Raw genomic sequence first — 23,826 nt, forward strand, 5'->3', positions numbered from 1 at the left:
TTTTAATTTTTATTTTTATTGAGACAGGGTCTTGCTATGTTGCCCAGGCTGGTTTCCAACTTGTGGGCTTAAATGATCCTTCTGCCTTAGCCACCCAAGGAGCTGGGATAACAGGCATTCCCCACCACTCCCAGCTGAGACTTGGTATTCTAAACACTTGCTTTGGGGGCATATACTTGCTCAAGTGATTTGCATGGGAGAAGGACCCTAAGAAGCTATTTGGGAGTGGAAGAACTAGGGCTAGAGACAATAGAGACAGGTCAATGAAGAGTTCATAACCCTAGGGAGGACAAAGCTTCCTTAGAGAAGGGATAGTGTCCCCCAGAGACCACAATGCCTAATGGAATGCAGAAGTGTTCTGTGGACAACCAGCAGACACTCTTGGGGCTTCCCAGAAATTCCCAGGGGTAGACATTGCATCGGCAGGGAAAAGGCTCCAAGCCAGTGCATTCGGAACGTGAGCACTGAGTCGACATCTCTTGCAAGCATTTATAGGCGCCAGTGACTGAAATGTCTGCATTATGTGTGGCTGTGTCTAGAAAAAGGAAGACGAAAAATAGCCATTATCTCTGGGTATAAGATTATGGTTGTTATTTTTTAACTTTTATATAATTTTTCAAAAGTTTCTGTGATGAGTGTTTTGTCTTATTTTATTTTATTTTTTTGAGACAGTCTTGCTCTGTCACCGAGGCTGGAGTACAGTGGTGTGATCTCAGCTAACTGCAACTTCCGCCTCCCAGATTCAAGCTATTCTTCTGCCTCAGCCTCCTGAGTAGTTGGGATTACAGACATACACCACCACACCTGGCTAATTTTGTATTTTTAGTAGAGACAGGGTTTCACCATGTTGCCCAGGCTGCTCTTGAACATCTGACTTCAAGTGATCCACTCGCCTTAGCCTCTGAAACTGCTGGGATTACAGGCATGAGCTACTGCACCCAGCCTGTGATGAGTATTTTATAATAACAAACATCACTGATTTTTAAACCATCTCTGGCTTCCTTATGTTCCTCTTGCCTCCACGCCTCCTGCTGCCCCACCACGCACACACACTCTGTGTTCTCATCTATGCATAAGAATGGAAACTCTGGCTTTTGTTGGGGTTCTGTCCCCCAGGACACAAGAAGGAACTGGGGTGGAGTAGGCCTGGGCTTGACTTGGTGGTTCGTAATCTGCCTAGCTGGCAGCCATGGCACAGCAAACTCGAGCTGGGTGACCTCCAGGCACTTCATACTTTTTGGCATTGATAAAAATCACTGCACTTTGTTGACTTGCTATTTCCACCCACAGAGGAATGTGCAAATACATGAAATCTGCTAAATGATCCATTTAACTATGTGGCAAACACGTTGTATACCTGTTTACCCTGCCAAAACAGTCCCCTTTGTCATATTTTACAGGGTCATTTGATTTAATTCCCTAAGTCAACACAGGGTTTGTTTTCTTATAAAGGAAAAGAGGATAAGGCTTATCAAAATTAACTGACTCAGGACAGTTTACCTTGAGGGTAAACCAAAGGACAGTATGAGAAAGGGTGCAAAGGAGCTTCTGGGTTCTGGTAATGGTGTTTCTTAATCTGGATGCTGGTAACTTGGGTTTCCTTTGTGAAAATGTATCAAGCTGTACGCAGGATTTTCACATTCTTACCTCTCTCACCACAGCCTCCCCCTCGACCCTCTCCTCCTGGCTGGCTCCCCACATCCTTCATTCCCCAGGAGGGCATCTCATGGCTCCTCAGTGGAGGCACTGCCTACTTTTTCCTGTTTGGGTGTCTCCTAGAAGCTGCAAATCTCCTTCATAGCACTGATGGCAAGAGAAATAATCTGGCTGCTTTTGTGGTTATTGGTTTCATGTGTGTCTCTCACTAGATTCTAAGTCCACTGGGCTTGTGTGTCCACTGGACCTGCTGCTGTGTTCCCTGAGCCTGGTGCAGTGCCTGGCAACATGGCACGAGAAACAGTTTGTAAGGGAATGATGGACAGGCAGACAGGTAGACAGAACAGTGGGGTTGGGGGAAGAAGACAGAAAGGAGAAGGGGAAGGAAGGAGAGAGGAAGAGTTATGTCTCTCAGGATCTGGGTATTCTGAGGCATGGCTAGAGGTTGGTGAGTGGGAGCACTCAGGAGTGTGTTGACATGATTGAGTAAGGAGTCTCTCTCAGAGAAGGTGGTCTCCCTGTGGGCAAGATTGGTTCGAGGACTGTAGCCTAGGTTCATAAGGGGAGGATGGGGACCCTGAGCCTAGTCTGGCTTCAATTTTCTTCTGGCTCGAAGTGATTGCAAAAAAAGAGCTATTTCTTTGCATTTCTTTAGGACACGGAGCACTAAATGTCAGTGGCATGAGTGCAGGAGCCAGTCACATCGGGGCAGCCATAGCGTGGCAGAGGAAGTGCAGGTATGGCCACAGCACGATGGCAATGACAGCATTTCCTACACCCACAGTTGGCACTGGAAGAACAGCCCTCACAGGCCAGGCTTGGACAGCCATAGCAGGATCAGTGTATTTGGTAGACACAGGTAGTGGCTGGGGAGGCCCCAGTGGGGCTCCGCGACACAGAAGCCATCACATACCGTGAAGGAGACCGAGACTCAGAGGGAGTGGAGGGCTGTGTGGGTCCCATGCATGCCGCAAAGGACGGCACCTCAGGGCAGCTATGCAGTGCTCAGCAGGGAATACCAGAAAGGCATTGGAAGGATTTAAGGGGCATGCCACACGGCCTTCAGAGTTGGAGCAAGTCCAGCTAAGAACTTACTGTCAGGTGTTGTCCAGTTTATAGCCCTCAGCTGGAATTCTCTGGAAAACGCAAATCCCTGAGAGTTGGCTTCTAAAGAGCACCCATAAATGGGAGGAAGAACACCAAAGAATCAAAGATGCCAGAAAAGAAAACAGCCCCTGGGATTTGTGAACAGGTGTTCTTGACAGGGTCCCTCACCTAAGCCATTCTTCCGGCACAATTATCACCCAGAGCGGCTTGCTTCTTGGCACCTAGAACACTCCATCGGGAGCTGTTTCCCTTTTTAACTCAATACTCCCAAAGACTGCTCTGGGGATAACAGCTCCCACTCTTAGGGGGGAAAATATATTTTTAGAGATGGGAGATGACAAAACCATCATCAATAAGCAAGAAAACTCCCAATTAATTTTCTTGAGACACTGTCTTGTGATATATCCTTGTGGGTAGGGCTTTCTGAAGCATTTTCTCACCATTTTTTTTCTGAAACTATGGCTTTCCAACATTTTTCATTGCATACTCTATTGGTAAAATCATTTTGAACATGCACCACAAATATCTGCGTATTTGTTCACTGATGATGTTTATGCAATAGTGTGTGTGTGTATTGTTTACTGTATTTATAGTGAAAGTTCTAATAGCAGGTGTCCGCTGGGGTGCAGGCATCCCACTAAACAAACACAAGGCAGACAGGGCAAGCATCATAATCCTCAGCTCATGGCTTAATAGACTAAGCCTTGGAGGGGAAGGGACTTGCCCAGGTCACACAGCCAAAAGTTGCAAAACTGGGGTTAAAACTCACATCCATACTTTCCAGCTTCTCAGATTCTTCATTCATGTGCCAAATATCCCCTTCTACTCATCAGAATTTGGGAATGGACCAGTCATATCAGTTTTTGGTGATTTCCACATTGTTTCCCTGCTTTACCTATTTTATCATTAGTGCCTATGGCATAGGGTGTGCCATGCAATCAGGGTTCTGGAACTGGCTTCTAAAGAGCACCTATGAATGGGGACGAAGAACATCAAGGAATTAAAGATGCCAGAAAAGCAAACAGCCCCTTGGATTTGAGAATAGGAATCATGCACTTTACATGCCTCATCTCTTTCTGCCCCATCCAGTAAGCAGGGATGATGCAGAGACCTTCCCTGGGTCTCGCCATGCCCAGGAGTTAATGTGTTCTACAATGTATTTGTAGAAAGAAGATGATATCTCTAGTAGAAAGAGATGTGATATGACTGACATGGAGTGGCCACTTTTGACACAGGAGACATGGCAATTGTACTTGCCTGTGTGAGAACGAGGCCTGAAGGAAGGTTGCTTCCCCCAGTCTTTTCTCAGCAGAGGGGTTTTGTAAAACAAACCAAAACAGAACACCAATGTCCTGAAGCAGAATAAAGATAAAGAAACTGAAATATCTGGAAACAATGAAAACCGCAAGAGCCAAGAAATGGGCAGCTTAGGGGACCCAGGAAGTGAGGTGGGATCAGGCAGAGATAGGCTTGGGGCGGAGGATCTGGAAGCTGTTGCTGTTTACAGTCAATGTCCTCTCTCTCTCCAGGAGGTGGCAGGCCACTGCCCAGTGCTAAAGTCACTGTTTAACGAAGGTGGAGGCTGCCTTTACCTGGTACACTCATATAAGGAAAAGCCTGAGGGCAGGAGCAAGCAGACACCACTGCTCTTTCTCCAAGACGGCCGTGCTCTCCTCCTCTGCCAGTCTCCTCCACCACTCTCTAACCTGAGAGCCTGTGGAATCTGCCTGTCTCCCCTCCTCCATCAGACGCACCTGTCTAGGAAACAGGTAAGGTGTGGGTGGTCATCTCTCAGAGCTGTGGACCAAGGCAGTCCTCTAAACATCAGTGAGCATGGACAATTTTCTAGAGAGCTTCATGATGTCACTTCTGAGTTCCCACCTCCCAAGGTACATATTCAGTAGCTCCGGAAACTGGGTGTTTTTGATGCAAGTGGTCCAAGCATATGCTTTAAGAAAAACTAGGGCAAAGTGGGAGTTGATTTTCTAAGAGAATCTAATCCAAACTTTGCATAGTTCATGCAAAGAGAGTATTTCTTAATCATTCTGTCACCTTTGATTTCTGATCATTCTAAGTTGTGACCTTGAGGGCTGTGTTTACCATAAGGGACACACTGATGGCAGAAATCATGTCTTCTTTGTGCACTGATGTATAGTTTCTGATAGATAGTAGGTGCTTAATAAACATTTGCTAAAGGGAAGAATGGGACCTGGGCCCTTTGTTTTCTAATCATCTAGCTTATTTGTTATAGGAATGAAGTTGACAACTCTGGGTTAATCACAAAAGACAGATCATTACAACTTCAGAGATTCAGGAGGTTCCTATATGCCTCTAGTGGTGTCATGGTCACACACGTGTGTCTCTGTAACTGCTAAAGTTATGTAATCTTTGAGATGTGATGCTGTTCTCAGGGAGACAGTTCCAGCTGCTCAGCTTGGACCCAAGTTAACCAGGTTAGAATAAGTGCAGATATTTTCCCTCTATACTTACAGTTGGGTCATGAACTACTAACTGTCCCATTTGTCCTGGGTCACAAACACAACTTTGTTTACCCCCAAGTGGCATTAACTAGACTTTCAATCATATTATCCTCTTGAATTGTCTCACCTTTGTACCAACTTTGACATAAGTGTTGTGGGTTTTTGTTGTTGTTGTTGTTTTTGTTGTTATTTTGAAGGTTGGAGGAGTGACAGTTGCAGAAAGGCTTACTTATTAGTAGATTGGTTGATGGAAATGTAATAATCTACCAACTGTGTAATAGGCAAAAGTTGTATGTAGCATGAGTTCATTATCCCAATTTGTAGATGGAAAAAGTGAAGGACCTGGTGAGTGACTTGCTGCTAAAGTTTATACCAGATGCAAATAACAGAGTTGGAGTTCTGTTGTGCCTGGTAGGTACCCTGTCTTGTCCCCTAGTTATTTGGTTGTATTCAGTTACCCTCTTGAAAGAACACCTTAGAAGAAAAGATGCTATGAAGAAATGCACACATTAGGCCAAGCACTGTGGCTCACACCTGTAATCTCAACACTTTGGGAGGCCAAAGTGGACAGATTGCTTGATCCCAAGAGTTCAAGACCAGCCTGGGCAACATGGTGAAACCCTGTCTCTACAAAAATAAATTAAAAATTGGGGGTCTGGGAAAATATATTAGCTACATGTGGTGGTGCACACCTGTAGTCCCAGCTATTGGAGGCAGGGGGAGGGGTCCATGGTTGAGGTGAAAGGATCACTTGAGCCCAGGAGGTTGAGGCTTCAGTGAGCTATGATCATGCCACTGCACCCCGGCCTGAGTGACAGAACGAGACCCTGTCTCAAAAAAAAAAAAAAAGACCAATCTACTGGCCCTGAGGCTCACTCCTTATCAAGCATTGTGCTTGATGCTTCCATATGGTGAGCTGTGTGATTTGGGGCACGCTCCTTAACCTCTCAGGGGTCCCAGTTTCCTCATCGCTAAAACATGGTGGCAACAGTAATCTACCCCAAAAGATCAGTGAAAGGGTCAAATGAGATCGTATGTGGAAAGCACTTAGCAGTACTTGAGCACATGGCAAGTGCTGAAGATATTTTAGTCTTTATTGTTGACATTATTTTAGCCTGGGTTCGCTATAAAACAAAGCCTGAGGCAAAGCTGAAGTGCTACTTAGCACTTAAGGTAAGACACCAGGGGAGTGAGAGTCAGGGAAGTGGGAAATGGGAGGAGAAAAAGGGGAAGCAGTGAGGGATGATGTGCCACCACCTGGCCTCTCTTCACAAAGAGACATGGCCAGCCACTTGGCCAAAGCAGGGCCCCTCTGGACTGGTGTTGCAGATGCATTGTGCCTTGGAAGAGTCCATCCGAGCAAGTGTAGAGAGGACATTTATATGTTGGCTCACTCTGTCTCCTCTCTAATTGTTCAAAGCTTGCCCTATGGGGAGTTAATTGTCCTGCACTTCCAGCTTGTGTCTTCTGACCCCCATGGCAGCCACTGGGAAAACTAGATCTAATTGCTAGAGGCTTGGCACCTCATCTGAGTCCAGAAGTGGTCAGAAGAGCCACTTCCTTGGCTGGAGTAAAAAAGGGACCAAGAGTCCTAGAGACAGGTTGAGGCTAAGAGACCCTGAGATGGCACCTAAGAAAGGTTTAATAAAGACTGAATTATCATTAATATCTGCCAAACACTGTGTACGGCACTAATGTTCATGCCTAGATGTCACCTCTTTCTCCCATGAGAAAACCATAAAGGGGACCTTGGATAGGCTGGTCCATTCCATCTCTCCCCAGTGTTTGGAAGAAGTCAGGTTGAGGGCATCCTAACTCTCTCAGAACTGTCCATGGTGGAGCATGCCACTGATAGTCAGCAAGAAAGTCCACAGCCATGCAAAAGATCAGAGCAGAATCAAGAGGAGGTGTTGATTTTCTACCACCCTTGGGACTCTATCTTTTGGACAAGTGTTTCCTAAAGCATGGTATACATAGAGCACTAATTTTGGGGGCTGTTGCTGGGGGCTCCTTAATATAAAGCATTTATGATCAAATATTTGGATGAATGTTGCCTCCTACTCTTCCCTCCTCAGAGAGTTATGATTCCATCTTTACTTAAAAAGGCTCTGTTCACGCCTATAATCCCAGCACTTTGGGAGGCCGAGGAGGTGGATTGCCCAAGGTCAGGAGTTCGAGGCAAGCCTGGCTAACGTGGTGAAACCCCATCTCTACTAAAAATACAAAAAAATTAGCCGGGCATGGTGGCATGCACCTGTAATCCCAGCTACTTGGGAGGCTGAGGCAGGGGAATTGCTTGAACCAGGGAGGTGGAGGTTGCAGTGAGCTGAGGTTGCGCAACTGCACTCCAGCCTGGGTGACAGTGTGAGACTCCGTCTCAAAACAAACAAACAAACAAAAAAGGCTCTGAGAAAGCCAAAACAAAGGAACCAGTTGAACTGAGTGCACCAGAGCTTCCCATGCTGAACTCCAGTTGGAAATACAGCTTTGGACCATGTGTTCATGGGCTCAGTCTGTTTTGTCTTGATTCCTGAATTCTCAGGGCACTCTTCTCCACTATGCTTTTTGCTTTGCACAAACCCTGTTGAATAAAAAACTCTGCAGTATAAGGGAAGGCTGTGTGGCGCATGAGAAGCTTTTACCAATCTGCAGAGCTCATTCTCCCAGGAAACAACCAGGAAAGCTCAGCCAAGCCTTAAGCCCGTTTCCTCGTCTCAATAATAAAGAGAGGTGAACAAGGCGACCCCCAAGGGGTCTCCCAGCCTCTTGTAATCCATGATACTCATGTTGAAAGGCAGCTAAAGGTCACCTTGTCTACCTCTCGTGTTGCCTCAGAGACAGACTATTTAGCGAATAAAGAGATCCAAATTGTTAAGACATGTTGTAGGGTTATGAAGTGGAGGTTTGCCCACTGCCGCCCTCTCTGGTGAGTTGAACATGAGATGGGACATGTATCATGTCCCACGTAGTGGCCGGGGCGATGAGCTGCCTCTAAGGACTTGGGCTGGAGGACAGCCAGGGCTCTGGGGTTAACATCCTCACTTTGGCCAAGTAAGTCCCGAGGGATCTTTAAAATTGGGAGTAGCCAGGAGGTTTATTTCCTTTCCCTCTGAAAGAATGGTCCCTCTGGCAGCACTCTGCCCTCTGATCTCCACTGGTCAGCCCTGCCATGTCCACCTCCCATGCCTGTGGACCAGGTCTGACCAGCACCTCCCACGCAGCTCAGAGGACTGAGCCAGACCCTGTCCCAGCCTGCAGACCAGAGACACAGAGGGGCTCTGTCTCCCATCACAGCCACACACCTGCCTTTGGGAGATGCACCCAGTGGCCCGCTAGAGACCATTGGTTCTCAAGGGTCTGAAGCCAGAGAGGTGATGGAGAGATGACAGGAAGCTTTGCCCCCGTTCTCCTCACTAAACATTCTCTCTTCTCCCCACTCTAATCCTTAACCAGACGTGGCTGCCAACCAGCTGAACTACATATACCATTAAGCCCCATCTCAGAAAGCTCTAGCTTTCTTGCAGGAACTTAAGATACAGCCAGATGGCATGGCCCTGGGGGCAGATGAAGGCAGAGGCTTTCTGCAGGGGCTGGCTCCTGGGACTCCAGCCAGCAGACCATCACAAGCACGTTCTGTCAACCCAGGGGCTGTCCTGAGCCACTGCTGCCATCCCCTCAGACTTGTCCTCAAGCCATCTTCTTCCTCAGCCAGGTCATCTTCCCTAGGTGGGCGCAGGGATTCCCCACAGCTCCCTGCCTGTTCTGGAACATAGGCCAGACAGCAAGAGGGGTGGAGGTCTCCTGGGACTGCGTCTACCTCTCTTCTCAGGCAGAGGCTCCTAGGTTTCTACCCCCTGCCCCAAATCCTGTCCTTCCTACCATCTCCCCAGTGGGCCCTGCACAAGCTGGTTTTTAGGCCATTTCTGATCCTCTGTCTTTCCTCTGTCTTTCCTTCTTGCCCTCAGCCCTTGCCTTCAGAAGCTCTGGCTCTCCCCATTTCTTAGGGCTGGAGAGGGAAAGAATGACAGAAGGAACAAGGGAAACCTCAGAGGTCTAACCACTACCCTCCCCAGCCTGCCTTTCTCTGCTTCACTCACTCACTTAGACACATTTACATTTGCATTTACACACACACACACACGCACATATACATTCTAAGCTCCTTTTTCATGTTGCCTTTGACATATTTAATGTAGAAAGCTCTTGTTTTTGAAAAACTTTTCTCCTCCCACTGGTCCATACCCTGACCCCAGAGATGGGACCCTATCTGCTTGGATGGCAGCTTGCTCCAGAACAAGAAGGTTGACCTGGGCCTTCCTGGGGACCTTCATTGTGTGTCTCTGAGCACCTGGTCAGAAAAGGGAATGGCTCCCTTAGTCAACGTGCTTGGCCACTGGTACTACTGGATCTGTCTCCAACCCCCCGCCACCTCCCCCCAACCAGAGCTCCCAGTCCAGGGCTCAGCCCCTCACCTCTGCAGCCTCCACAGGTCAGGCCTGAGAGACCCAGAATGGCCAGACACAGACTGGGATGCCCAGGTAACCAGGCCAGGGGTCCAACAGCTGGCTCCACTGTCCTTTCTTTCTCCACTGTGTTGTGGCTAGAGGCAGCGCAGTGGGCGGTAGTCTTTAAAAAGCTGCATCTGAGAGTCACAGCATCTACATTCCTTGTTTTCCAGCCATGCCTTGAGAATTCACATCCTGAGGGATAAGAAAACGGTAATATTTGGACACAATTCTGGCACCGTCAGTGCTGGGCTGGCGTGAGAATCCCTTCCCCTGGTGGACTTTGTCCTCCCTGCATCTGGGCCATCTCATTCCTCCCACTCTCTTCCTCAGTCTCCATCCCTGCTGACTGGCTGTCCCTGGCTCCTTTTCTGTCGCCCAGCCAGTCTTTGACTTTCTCTTTGTGTGGCTGCTCTGTCTTGGCCTCTGCCTCATCCATTTTCTTCTTCTTTTTTTTTTTTTTTTTTAAGATGGAGTCTCTCTCTGTCACCCAGGCTGGAGTGCAATGGCATGATCTTGGTTCACTGCAACCTCCGCCTCCTGGGTTCAAGCAATTCTCCAGCCTCAGCCTCCTGAGTAGCTGGGATTACAGGTGCACACCACCACGCCCAGCTAGTTTTTGTATTTTTAGGGTTTCACCATGTTGGTCAGGCTGGTCTCAAACTCCTGACCTTGTGATCCACCCGCCTCACCCTCCCAAAGTGCTGGGATTACAGTCGTGAGCCACGGTGCCCAGCACTCATCCATTTTCTGTTTCTCTTTCTCCATTTAAATGAAAAAGGCTAAGAAGATAGACCCAGGGAAATCCTTTAAGAATAAATGGATTATATAAATGTGGCCTCAACTTCCAAAGAGCCTTAAAAACAAGAAAGGAAAAAGACCCCAAACCTAGCCTTCTGTGGTTCAAGCCTTTGGGAAGTGAGCAGGCCTGGAGCCAAGGGTCTGCCTGGGGAGTACTGGTTTGAAACAGTGGCTCTCAAGAGCCTGAATTTTAACCTGGTACATGGCAGGCCCCAACTTCCTAAGACCACCAAATTTGTATTTGTTTCAGAAAAAATTTGAATTAGCTAAATGAGAAGTGCATCTCTTCTTCAAGGATGAAAAAAGAAAAAAACCATGCCGAGAAATCTAAGCACAGATTAAATATTACACAGTGTTTCTGAGACTCATATAGTTTTAGTTCCCAGAAAAAAGAATGCTCTACCTCATCCTTAGAATATAGTTGAGACTACTCAACCCTATCATAATTGAACGACACCTATCAAATACTCTAGGGAGGGGAGAGGAGGAGATTTCCATGCAAAGACAAGTTTCTTTTTTGTGTATATTGGCACAAACCTAAACTTAATTGAAAGGAACAATACATTCTGTGGGTTCCCATTTTATTGTCTAACAGTATCATTGAGGCTACATAAGAACCTGTCATCTCAGTTCCAGAAATACAGAATGTTACAGTGGAAGAGCACTTAGAAGAGCGAGACCAACCTTCTTAGTGTTCCAAGTGGGGAGACCGAGGCTAGAGGAGGGAGCGACGTGCCCAAGGCCCATAGAGTTTAGTGGAGCTGCACAGATTCTTTCTGTCAGGCAAACCTTCTCTTGGTTACCCCCAGGGTCTCCTGAGAAGGACCCATCAGCAGAGCTCTCTCAGCTCCCTTGCACTATGATTCAGGAAGAGGCTGGGTCCACACATCAAGGGCAACAGGGAGAGAAGAGGCTGGGGTTGCCCTGCCTGTGGAACCTCAGAAAGTCGCTTCTGCTTTCTGCCTCTCTTGCGCCAAGCTGTTGATCTCTTTGGCAGTCAGCTCCAGTGCTGAACCCAGAATCACTGGCAGGCAATAGAGAGGTCTATTCTGAGCACTTCTCTGGCACCTGTTCCAGGTCTATGTAGCTTTCTTTTTTTTTTTTTTTTTTTTTTGATGGAGTCTCACTCTGTAGCCCAGGCTGGAGTGCAGTAGTGCAATCTCGGCTCACTGCAAGCTCCGCCTCCCGGGTTCACACCATTCTCCTGCCTCAGTCTCCCTAGTAGCTGGGACTACAGGCGCCTGCCACCACACCTGGCTAATTTTTTTGTATTTTTAGTAGAGGTTTCACCATGTTAGCCAGGATGGTCTCGATCTCCTGACCTTGTGATCTGCCCGCCTCGGCCTTCCAAAGTGCTGGGATTACAGGAGTGAGCCACCGCACCTGGCCCTATGTAGTCTTCTACATCTGAAGACATGAGAGAGGTTTCTTTCATTTCATTTCATGGCCTCTTCCCTGGCCCTTGGTGGATCAAAGGTTATCTCAGAGGATGAGAAACACTAGCTTACCTGTGCCCCTCTCAGCCCTGATCAGGCACAAAGTAGGATGCCCTTGGCAGGGACAGAGGCATGCTTTGCTCACAGGCCAGATCACCCCAGCTTTGCAGCTGGGGGCAGGACAGGAGTCAAGCCCAAGTGCTGCCTAAACTTCTCCTGTTTCACCTTGAGCCCACTTTCCCCTTCTGCAAAGTGAGCCCTGCATAGTCTTCCTCTGAGGTCTGCCTTTCTGGGGGCCACTAATCCCACCATGGTCTTCAGGCCACACATGCATGGAAACTTGCTGAGATGATTCTGAAGTGCAGAGCGGCTCAGGGACAGCACTGGTCTGGCGGTTAAGTTCCATCTTCAAACCCGATGTTTAAGCTCATTCTCACACTTACACCATCTCATATAAGCTTTCTTTGAGAAATACTCACATGTTCTCCCAACTTGCTGTAAATTTGTATACACACCAAATTTTCTGTCTTCTTCCCTCTCTCTCCCACCCCCTCTCTCTTCCTCCTCCTTCCTTTTCCCCCTCTCTGTCTTCCTTCCTCCTTCCTACCCCTTCCTTTGCTCTCTTCTCTCTCTCTGCTTCACTCTGTCTCTGCTTCACTCTCTCTCTGTCTCCCTCTCTCTCCTCAAAGCCCTGAGGTATGCCAAGGTGGTATATAGCTGAAAGTGGTTTGCACATCTTTTTCCCACCAGAGAGCAGTTAAGTGCCTATTTTCTCCACTTGGGTAGATAAATTATTCTCGATGTGTTAAACAGTGTAATTAAACACACACATACACACACAAGTGCACAGGCCCCTTCCCCCACCCTTCCTTGTTCCTTGTCAGCAGAGAGACTGTCAGCCCCAGCCTTCAAGCTCTGTTAGTTTTAATTTGAGTTGTGGAATTAGTAATGGGTTTTGCTGGAAAACTGTAGTGGGAAATAGATTGCTCCTCGTGCAGGGTTTGGGCACCATTTCAAATGAGTATTTGTTAAGGGGAAAACCGTCCCCTGTCGTGTTCTGCTACATTACATGAGATTTATTTCCATTGTTCTGAAAAACACCAGCCAGGAGAGGGCCGCATGCAGCACTCCTGGGCAGGAAACCATTGAATGCAGCTTCCTGTTTCTTAGCTGATTGAAAACAAAATGCAAACAAAATTACCCTTTGTTGCTGGGATATGCTAGGAGCATCCTGCGGACAGGGACACCAGAGCAACCTGTCCCTGGGGCAGGGAGGTGACTGGCAGAAAGTCACTGCGTGGTTTAGTGCCCAAAATATGACACTGAAGAAAAGCAGAGAGAGAGCTCAGTAGGTTGAAGTTGGAAGGGATCTGCCCAATCCAAAGGCTCTTCTGGGCCCCCGTGTAGAGTCATCCAGCCTCTGCTCAACCATTTCCACCCAAGAGTGCTCACGGCCTTCCTTGTTCTGTGGTAATTCATGTCGTTAGAAGTTCTCTTCTTCAGTACCATCCAATAAGGCTGCATGTGAATATTTACATTTAAATGCAAATGATTTAAAATTGAATAAAAATTAAAATCCAATCCCTGAATTGCACTAGGCATCTTTCAAGTGCTCAATAGCTACATATGGCCAGTGGCCACGGTATTAGACAGCACAGATAGAGAACACTTCCATCATTGCAGAAAGTCTAATCAAAATCACTCTTCCCCAAATTTCTGACTCCTTCCACCCTCTGAACTGCACAGATCACGTGTTCTTCCTTTGCGTTCCTATCCTTTCTACTGGACATGTGTTTGGCCTCGGGGACACCTGGCCATCATGTAGGACAGGGTAAGCAGGGGAGGAAAAAGCCCCCTGGGACAGGGTGGAGGCTGTGGGACACTGGCCCAGCTGGAGATGCTGACAGATAGCCTGGTCTACAGCATGGCTTAGAGACAGAGGCAAGGGTGCACCCAGTGTTTCTGCCAGGCAGGTGGAGGAGGTGACAGTCTCAATGCATGGAAAGAACACAACTCTGGAACCTGGAGAGACCTGAGGTTGGGAGTTCAGAGGTGACTGGCAGGTGCCTGGTATGCCCACAGCTGGTACAGGGTTGTAGTCACTGGGCTCAAGTACAGGGCCAGGCAGGACACTCAAGGAGTTGCTGATAGCATAATGGACACAAGCTTTTACTATGTGCCACGCCAAGCCCTTTACAAGAATCTTCTCATTTAATATCCATCTGCTGCTACGAGGCTGGTTTTATTACCTCCACTTCCTGTCCACTTTATAGGTAAGGAAAGGAGGCTCAGAGATATTAAGAGTATTGGCCAAATCATTCAGTAAGAGAGAGCTGGATTCAAACCCAAGTTTCAACCTGATTCTATGTGCCTGTGAGCACTGTTCCATGCCGCCTCTTTTTCCTTTTTCCTTAAGACACAAGGAAGAGTTCAGTTTTCTGAACTAGAGCATAATCTTGGCAGTAGGGAAACTTAGGGATTGGGAGTACATTTGTGGGGCCAGAGGTGGTTAAATATCTGCTCTCTTAGAGCAGGATTATTCTGGAGGGAGGGGGACCTGGGCTGCAGGGGCTGAGTCTGAGGATCACTGTAGGCCCCTCAGTCGGCCTTCTTCCCAGTAAACCTCTCTAGCTCTCTGACTCTTCCTCCCAGGAAGGGATTTCCAGGCTTCCTGTCTATTTAGCTGGACTGCCTCCCGCCCGTCTGGCACATTTTTGCCAATAGGAAAATTTGCCATCTCTTTCACGTGGATATAACTGCATGCCAGGAGCCCATGCTTGCAAGCAAAGGGCTTGCCTCCCTGCCAGGCATGCTTATATTACTCAAACACTCATTTTCAGATACCATTGAGAGTGCTCATGAGCCTCTTGGAATGTGGCCCCTAGAGCTGGCCTAGCCTGTCTAGAGCAGCACCTTACTGCTGTTGAATCTGGTCAGAGCCTGCCAAATCTTTCATAGTGTTGTCTCATTTTAAATAGGAAGTCAAGTGAGGCATACGAAATATTTTCAAAATGAAATTTAGCCAAGACCGATCCTGCTCACTATTTACTTGCATAGTTAACTTTTTAAATGTAAAGACAGGTTTGCAGTTTCCTTAGTTAATTTCATCTTCTTGGTTTTGAAGTCATTTAGAATTTTGATTCTGCTATCTGCTTGGTTAATTGTTCTTGATTTCCACTATTAAAATGATGAAAGAGTTGAAAAGGATCTTCATTTTTATTTCAACATCTTCTTTAAGGACTAAGATAAAAATGTAGAATAGGACAGGACACAGGACAGAGCTCTGTGACTATTACAATGCAATGATTCTTAGCTATTCCAGACCATTCATCCATGATCTCTGGGTCAAACCGCTAATTCTATTTACTACACTGTATTCTACTTTACTATGCTACATTGCACTGCACTATCATACTATGTGATACACCACCTACTCAATCTAGTCTACACACAGGGAATAGGTGGAGATTTTATCAAATACTTTTTAAAAATCAAGATAGATATATATATATGTAATTCTCTTCCTTCAAAGTAAGGACTCTATTTTGGGGAAGAAAGGAAAAAGGAGGGAAAATTAAGTAATTGGCTTTGGCCAATCTATATTTGCTAATGCAGATATCAGCTTTATTTCCTAAGTACTCAAAGTATTTCTCTGCAAGTCTATTTCAGATTTTGATATATATGTTGGACTTCATAAAAATATCATTATAGAGCTATAAGAAATTTTTAAATCAGTGTTTTGGAAGAATGTGTTAATTACAAATTCTCTATTTTAAAAAGAGAATCTCTTACAAAGTTTCTTATATTAAATTCCCATAAGAATTAATATTGGCTCAATTTATAAAAATTAAACTTATAAGCAAATATTTGTATTAGTGTAAAGAATATTGATGTTCATCAAAAGACACTGTAAAGGAGCTAAGAAGATAAGCCACAAACTGGGAGAAGATATTTACAAGATATATGACCAACAAAAGATGAATATCCAGAGTGAGTAGTGAATTCCTACAAATCAATAAGAAAAAGACAACCCAATAGACAAATGGGCACAAAATATGAATATTCATTCCTCAAGAGAGGGAACATGAATGGAGAATAAACATATTGAGAGATGCTCAATCTTACCAGTAATCAGGGAAACAAATTAAGACATAGGAGTTGCCACTTACTCCCACGAGATGGGTACAAATAAAAAGCTTGCCAAAACCAAGAGTTAGTAAGGATATAGAGCAATGGCAACTCTTTTACACTGTTGGTGAAATTATAAATTAGTACAACCTTGGAAAATAATTTGGCATACTTAACGAGGTTGAGTATGTGCGTTTCCTAAACCCAAAAATTCTACTCCTTGTAATATAAACTAGAGAAACTCTTGCATATTTATCAGGAGATATGTACAATAACATTTATAGCATAATTTTTCATTAAAACAAAGAGAAGAGCATTAAATGTCCATTGAGAGGAGAAGTACATATAAATCATAGGGTAACATAGAGCAGTGAAATAAATGAAATCCCGCTACTTTTTAACCATGGGGTGCAGGGAGAAGCAAAGTACTGAAGACTGTATAAACTATATACAGCATTTAATTTTTGAAACAACTCTACTTAGAATATATAAAAACTGCATATATTTAAGGTATAAACTTTGATGAGTTTTGACGTGTGTATACACATGTGAAATCATCACAACACTCAAGATGAAAAATATGTCTATCACCCCCAAAAGTTTTCTCATAACCCATTCCTCCCTGCACCCCCATTTCTGAGCAACCACTGAACTTCTTTCTGTCACGGTACATTAGTTTGCATTTCTAGGATTTTTTATAAATGGAGTCATATAATATGTATTCTACTTTGACTGGCTTTCACATAGCATAATGATTTTAGAGATTTATTCATGTTGTTGCATGTATCAATAATTCATTTCTTTTTATTGCTGAGTAGCACTTTATGGGTACATCACGATTCATTCACTTTTGACGGACATTGGATTGTTTCCAACTTTTGGCTATTAAATATAAGTCTGTTTTGATTATGCACAAGTCTTTGTATGAACATATGCTTTCATTTCTCTTGGGTAAATTCCTAGGATGGGAATGGCTGGATCATTTTGAAGGTGTATGTTTTAACATTTTAGGAAACTGCCACACTGTTTTCTAATGTAGTCATATCAATTTACATATCTACCGAGAGTGTATGAAAGTTCCAGTTTTCCATCTCCCTATAAACAGTATGATCAGTCTTTTTAAATTTTAGGCCATTAGAAAATGGCCTATAGTGAGCTTTTGCCGTGGTATGAATTTGCATTTCACTGGTAACTTATGATGTGGAACATCTTTTCATGTTGGGTTATTGCCTGTTTTTATATATTCTTTGGTGATGTGTCTATTCAAATCTTTTGGCCATTTTAATGGGTTTTTTTCTTATTATTGATTTGTAAGAGTTCTTTATATGTTGTGGATTCAAGTCCTTTGTCTGATATATGTGCTGCAAATATTTTCACCTAGTCTGAAATTTGCATTTTTGTTTTTTTAATGGTGTCTTTTAAACTTTTGATGAAGTCTAATTTATCAATTTTTTTCTTGTATGGCTCATATTTTTTTGTATTCTATCAAAAACACATTTACCTACCCCAAGTTTGCAAATGTTTTCTTCTGAAAGTATTATAATTTAAATTTTACCTTTAGGTCTGTGATCATTTTGACTTGGTTTTTGTGTATGGTATGAAGTAAGATCCATGTTTGTATGTACTTTTCCCATTTAGAAATCTTGTTGATCCAGCACCATTTTTTTGGAAAGACTTTTCTTTCCCCCATTGAATTGCCTTGAAACCTTTCTCAAATTAATTGGCCATATATGTGTTGATTTATTCTAGATTCTGTACCCTTCTCCATTGATCTATTTGTCTGTATTTTTGCCAGTACAGTAGCTTTATAACATGTATTGAAGTCAGGTTGGGTAAGTCCTTCAGTTTTTTCTTCTTTTTAAAAATTGCTTTGGTTATTCTAGGTTCCTCGCATTTAGATGTAAATCTTAGAATCTGCTTATCAATTTCTAACAAAAAAAAAAGCATGCTAGAATTTTGGTTAGGATTGTATTGGACCTATAGATAAATTTGGAAAAAACTGCCATCTTGGCAGTATTGAGCCTTCCCATAAATTAACCGGATATATCTCTCCATTTATTTAGTTCTTCTTTAATTTTTCTCAGCAATGTTTTATAGTTTTTTAATGTAGATATCTTTAATGTCTTTAATGTTAGATTTTTTCCCAAGTATTTTGTATTTTAGATGTTACTATTCTCCTATTTTTTTGCTGCTATTATATAATAATATAATTTTTTAATATTAACCTTGTATCTTGTGACCTTACTAAATTTAAGTATTAGTTCTAGTAGTTGTTTTGTAGATTTCCTACAATCAACATACCAAAATAGGACCAGTTCTCTTCTTGTTTCTGATCTTTTTGCCCATTGGCCAGGACCTTCACAACAGTAGTAAACAGAACTATAACAGTGGGCATTCTTGCCTTGATTCTGATCGTAAAGGGAAGAAAATGCACTTTCCATCATTAAATATTATGTTAGCTGTAAATTTTTCACAGATTCCCTTCTGAGGATGTTACCTACTATTTCTAGTTTTCTGAGCGTTTTTATCGTAAATTATGTCTCTGTAGCTTTTTACTGTGGTAGATTGCAGGTGGATTTTTAAAAATGTAAATCAACCCAACATTCCTAGAATAAACCCAAATTCTGATGTGGTATCTTTCTCCTTCTTCTTTTTTTTTTTTTTTTTTTTTTTTTACATTATTGGATTTGATTTGCTAAAATTTTAAGGCTCTTTGCTTCTCTATTTGTGAGAATATTGGTCTGTAATTTTTTTTTTCAGGAAGAAGATTTCTTTATGAGGTTTTGTTTTTAGTATTTTGCTGAGCTAATAAAAATAAGTTCAGCCATATTTCCCTTCTATTCTATTTTTTGAGGAAGTTCATGTAAGATTAGTGTTACTCTGTCCTTGAAGGTGTAATAGAATTCACTAGTGAAACTATCTGAGCCTGGGGGTTTCTTCTGGAGAAAGTTTGGGTAGTAAATTCAATTTCTTTACTATATATGGCATTATTCAGATTTTCTGTTTCTTCTGTGTCAACTTTGATAAATTGTGTTTTTCAAGAAATTGATCCATTGTATGTAACTTAGCAGATTTGTTGGCATTGGGTTGTTCGTAGTATTCTCTTTTTAGCCCTTTAATGTCTATAGGATGTGTGGTGATAATCCCTTTATCAAATGATAATGTTGGCGATTTATGTTTTCTCTCTTTCACTCTTGATCAAGTTGACTAGGGGTTTATCAATGTTGCTGATCTTTTCAAAGAAGCAGATTTTTGCTTTGCTCATTTCATCTGTTGTCTGTCTTCTGTTTGATTAATTTCTGCTCTTATCTGTCTTCTGTTTTACTACTTTCTGCTCTTGTCTTTCTTGTTTATGTCCTTCTACTTATGTCAGGTCTTCCTAATTCTCTTATGATATTATCTTTAACTCATAAATTATTTAAAAGTGTGTTTAATTCCAGATATTTGGGGTTTACCTAAATATTCTATTGTTATTGAATTCCGCCTGTGAATTTTCATGTAGAAGAGCAACACGTAGTTCAGGGAGAAGAGAGAAACTGGGACAATAAATGCCCTTTTCATGTTTCTGGGCAGATGTAATTTAGGTAATTTATCTGTGTATTCTTAAAACTATTTATTTCTGAGACAGAGAAATACAAACAGGTTAGGACAAGATTAGAGTCAGATAAATAAATAATAATGAACATCTTTTCATAAAATATTTCATGGTTTAAATCTCCTTCCATATATTTTCTTATTTGATTTTTCAATAAAGTATCATGTTCCCATTTGACAGATGAAGAAACAGGTGTTTAGTGTGTATGAGGCAGAATGAGGACTTGAGTCAGGATGTTCTGAAGTCACTTAACTCTTATGCATCTTCTCCATGAAATGTTAATAAAAGTTCTCCAATAAAAGGACTTACTGGTTATATGTGTGAAACACTGGGAGCAAACTTAAGTTTCTTTATCGAAGGGCTTCTTGGAGCTTTTTGTGAATTTCTGTAAAGACTGTTCAGTATCAGATGTTTTCCAAAATAATTTCACCTCATAATTTGTTATTTGTGGAGTGTTTCATGAAGCAACTGCTTCATAGAACACACTCAAGAATAGCTGATATGTCATATTTAATCTGCTGACACTCAGGAGAATGTATTGAATACCTACTATGTGCCAGGCCTGGCGCTAGGTGCTGGCAGATCAAGATACTGCTAAGACATAGTTATATGGCTCAGCAGTATCTAAGACATATCTCCCATTAAGGAGCCCTCATCATTTTTCCATTAATTCAAATAAGGTTTACATACTTATCAGTGTTGCTGCTGTGTCATTTGTTCTTGTGTCCACTGGCATCCTCCGTCTATTCTCTGAGAACCTTACCGACATGACCCAGTTCCCCTTTGATCTGCACACTCCCTGCAGTATGCAGCCAGGGCTAGGAGAGTTGTTGGATCAGGCTGGGGTTAGTCACTGCCATGGCCTGAATTGTACCATCCCCCTCCCCCAACAAATTCATATGAAACCCTAACCCCCAACATGATTGTACCTAGAGATAAGGTCTTTAAGAGGCAATTAAGCTTAAAAGAGATCATAAAAGTGGGGACTAATCTGATAGAACTGTGGTCTTTTAAGAAGAGGATGAGGGAAAGATCTCTTCCCCGCCCTCCACCACATACTGGCACTCTGATCTCTGATTTCTAGCCTCCAGAACTGTGAGAAATAAATCCTATTGTTAACCCATTTATGCCTAGTGTTCCATTATTAGAATGCTAAGCATGTGGGAGTTATTTATATCGTACTGCTCAAGGTCATTGCCAAGGTCTGATTGCAAAAATGTAAAAAAATTGCAACCTCAGGCATAAATGCGGTTAGCCCCCTCAGTCGGTGGTATTTTGCTATGGCAGCCCGAGCTTACTCAGTCACCCAATTCAGCAAAGGACACAGGGAAGCTCATTTCATAGACACCAAGGGGAGCTAAAGAGGCTTTGTAGCCCTAAGCCACAGCTCCTGCTTGCTTCTCAGCCTAATTCTGAGCTTGACCCATGAGCTCACACAAGCTTCTTACATGAAGAACTTTATATCAATTATTTTTGTGATGTTTCTAGCTCCTCTTGTGTGACTTTTCTTGCAACACCCAAGAGCTGCCCCAGCAGCAAGATAAACTTTATCTTGAATATCAGGTAGGCCTTTCAGCAATCTTTTTTTTCCCTTAAATTAACAAAGCTGAGTCTTCTTCTGCCTTTGGCTGCTTCTGCAAAGTGAGACAAATTGGGTAGAGAAGAGAGGAAAGAACCAGAAAGCCCTCCCAAAAGTGACAGCAGGAAGATCAGGTGGTCCTCTTTTGCTGTGCACGAAAGTGAAATGTTGTCAGGTGCTGTGGGCCCTTCCTGAGAACATGAGCCTACAGGCTGTTCCCTGGTGAAGCCAAGAGCAACTCAGAGAGAAAGAAGAACTATGTGTGTGTGGAGGCGGTACAAGCTTCCCCTGCCTGCTTCTCCCTTCCCCATCAAGAGTCTCCTCCCAGAACAGCCCACCTCCGTGGCAGCAGACACCCAGCCTGCTGCCTGTCCCCAAGCCTTCCCTTCCCCTAGGCCTGGGCAGCCCGTGTAGTGAATGCAGAGCAGTAACAGAGCCCAGGGCCCAGGTCTGACTGACCATCCTGGCCCTCACCCTGCAAGCCCCTCTGAGCCTAGCCTGTCCTGGGTATGAGCAAGTCCTCGTCTTAGACAGTGTTGGGCCTCTGCACAGTCCTTTCCTGCTCAAAATAACAATGATCATCATCCTAATAACCACCATGTATTGGCTGCTTTGTACTTACCAGTCACTGTGCTAAGTGTTCTGGAAGTATGGTTTCATACGACTCTCACAACAACCCTATAACGTGTGTAATAGTATCATCATCTCTATTTCACAAATGAGGCAAGTGAATCTTAGAACGGGAATTCCTAAAGTCTGGCCAGTCCCCTACCTAATAGTGGACAGTGGGGGCCCCCCAGATGGACTAGGAACCGATCCTCACATATAAGACCTTTGTATGATTCCAAGGGATAAATAAAGCAAAATTCTTTAGAATTTCATTTTTATATGCAATTAAGGGCTACTTACAGGCAATCCCATAATTCTATTATTAAGGGTAACTAAAATTTGGTTTTCATAAACCAAAACTAGCTCATTGCTAGAGTTTATCACACATTGTAATTCAATATTTTCCTGAGAGGTAGGAGGCTTGGCAATGCTATGCTGGTTCCACTGTCCCCGAGCATGCACAGAGAATTGGGAGACCCATGGTTTTCACAACTCTTCATTATCGAGTGCCATTGCCTTTTGTCTTAAATTGACAATCAATTTCTATCACTGTTTTCTTACTCTTGAATGATACCTTGACATTTCAGCTTTATCACTATTTAATTTGTTGTGGGCCCTCTTTTTAACCCTATTGTGAGTGGTGAGACATACTGAATATTTTGTGCCATTATTCTCCAAGAACTCAATTGAAGAAATGTACATGTGTATTAGGTTAAACTAAACTGAACTGTCTGTATTTAACCATTTCTTACCTTACATTAAACCCTATGAAACTGACTATATTCAATCATTTTTGACCTACAAAAATGACAATTCTGTATGGTCCAATCTAATAGTTCAAATGTAAGTATAAATTATTCATATCTTGTTTGTGAGACAGTTGTATGCACAATTCTCTCCAAATATGCTTGCACAATGACACTTCACTGATGACATTCTGTCTATGAATTTGTGCTATCTAAATAACTTGCCACATGCTATTACAAGGTAATTGTAAGAAAATTGCTGTTATATTAAGTTTACATACATTTTTCTAGGATTCAAAATTTTGATTATGAGTTCATATTCTTTCCTTAGAATTTATTCCTTTATAGTCCTTTCTCATTCATTATCACCTGCTTCCTTTTCTACTGTGAAGTGGAAATGGGTGGAACACAAGGACCTTGGGATTTTTTGTGCCACCTGCACTGACCCTGGTCAAAGAAGCTTGAAAAGCCCTACTTTAAGGACCAGAGAGGTTTTTCAATTCCCATAACTAGGAAGTATGGATGCAGGATTCCCATCCAGGCCAGCCTCACAGATGGAGTATGTGGTAAATTTTTGGTAAATGGCACCAGTTACATTCCTGTGGCTGCCTGAACAAGAAACCTCAGCCTTCCTTGTCAACTCAAGGAAAATTAGGATGCTAACATTTATTGAGGGATTACTGCATGCCTGTCACTCTGCTCAGTTGGTTAGGTCAAAACTTATTTAATATCATAGCAAACCTATGAGATTGATAGCTTCAATCCATACAGGTGGAGAAATAGGTTCACAGTCTTGAATATTCGCTCCAAATTGCAGAAGCAGTATGTAGTTGATGAAAGCAGAAAGCAAACTTCAAAACCCATGTGATATTCACTGTACTATCTTTTCTTTGTTTTCTTTTTTTCCTCCCTATCCCCCATATTCAATTCTCCACCTATGAAATTACACCAAATCTGTCCACGCTCCACCATCTTCCCTTCTGATGCTCTCCCACCATCTCTCCTGTGGACAAGTGCAGCAGCTCCTGGCTTCCTTCCTGCATCCAGTCCCTGCCCCAACCCTCTCTCTGGTCCCCAGATTGCTCCTAGCAGCCCCATTCTATGTACAGATCTGATCATGCCCCACCTCTTCAACAGCCCTGCAGAGTTTATGGGGTATAAAACATTTCCTCACTCAGTTTTCC

General features: G+C 43.4%; 1 protein-coding gene across 1 annotated transcript in view; it reads left to right on the plus strand.

Annotated features, from left to right (window-relative positions):
- The first annotated feature begins 4,394 nt into the window (after positions 1-4,394).
- The window catches only part of CAPN13 (calpain 13), an 84,984-nt gene continuing 65,552 nt past the window's right edge, over positions 4,395-23,826 (plus strand). The window contains exon 1 of the mRNA XM_030799806.1: positions 4,395-4,532. The gene's annotated coding sequence lies outside the window, so the exon portion shown is untranslated. The remainder of the gene's footprint in view (positions 4,533-23,826) is intronic.

The sequence above is a fragment of the Nomascus leucogenys genome, chromosome 19, assembly GCF_006542625.1.
Source record: "Nomascus leucogenys isolate Asia chromosome 19, Asia_NLE_v1, whole genome shotgun sequence".
In the NCBI taxonomy this organism is placed as follows: domain Eukaryota; kingdom Metazoa; phylum Chordata; class Mammalia; order Primates; family Hylobatidae; genus Nomascus; species Nomascus leucogenys.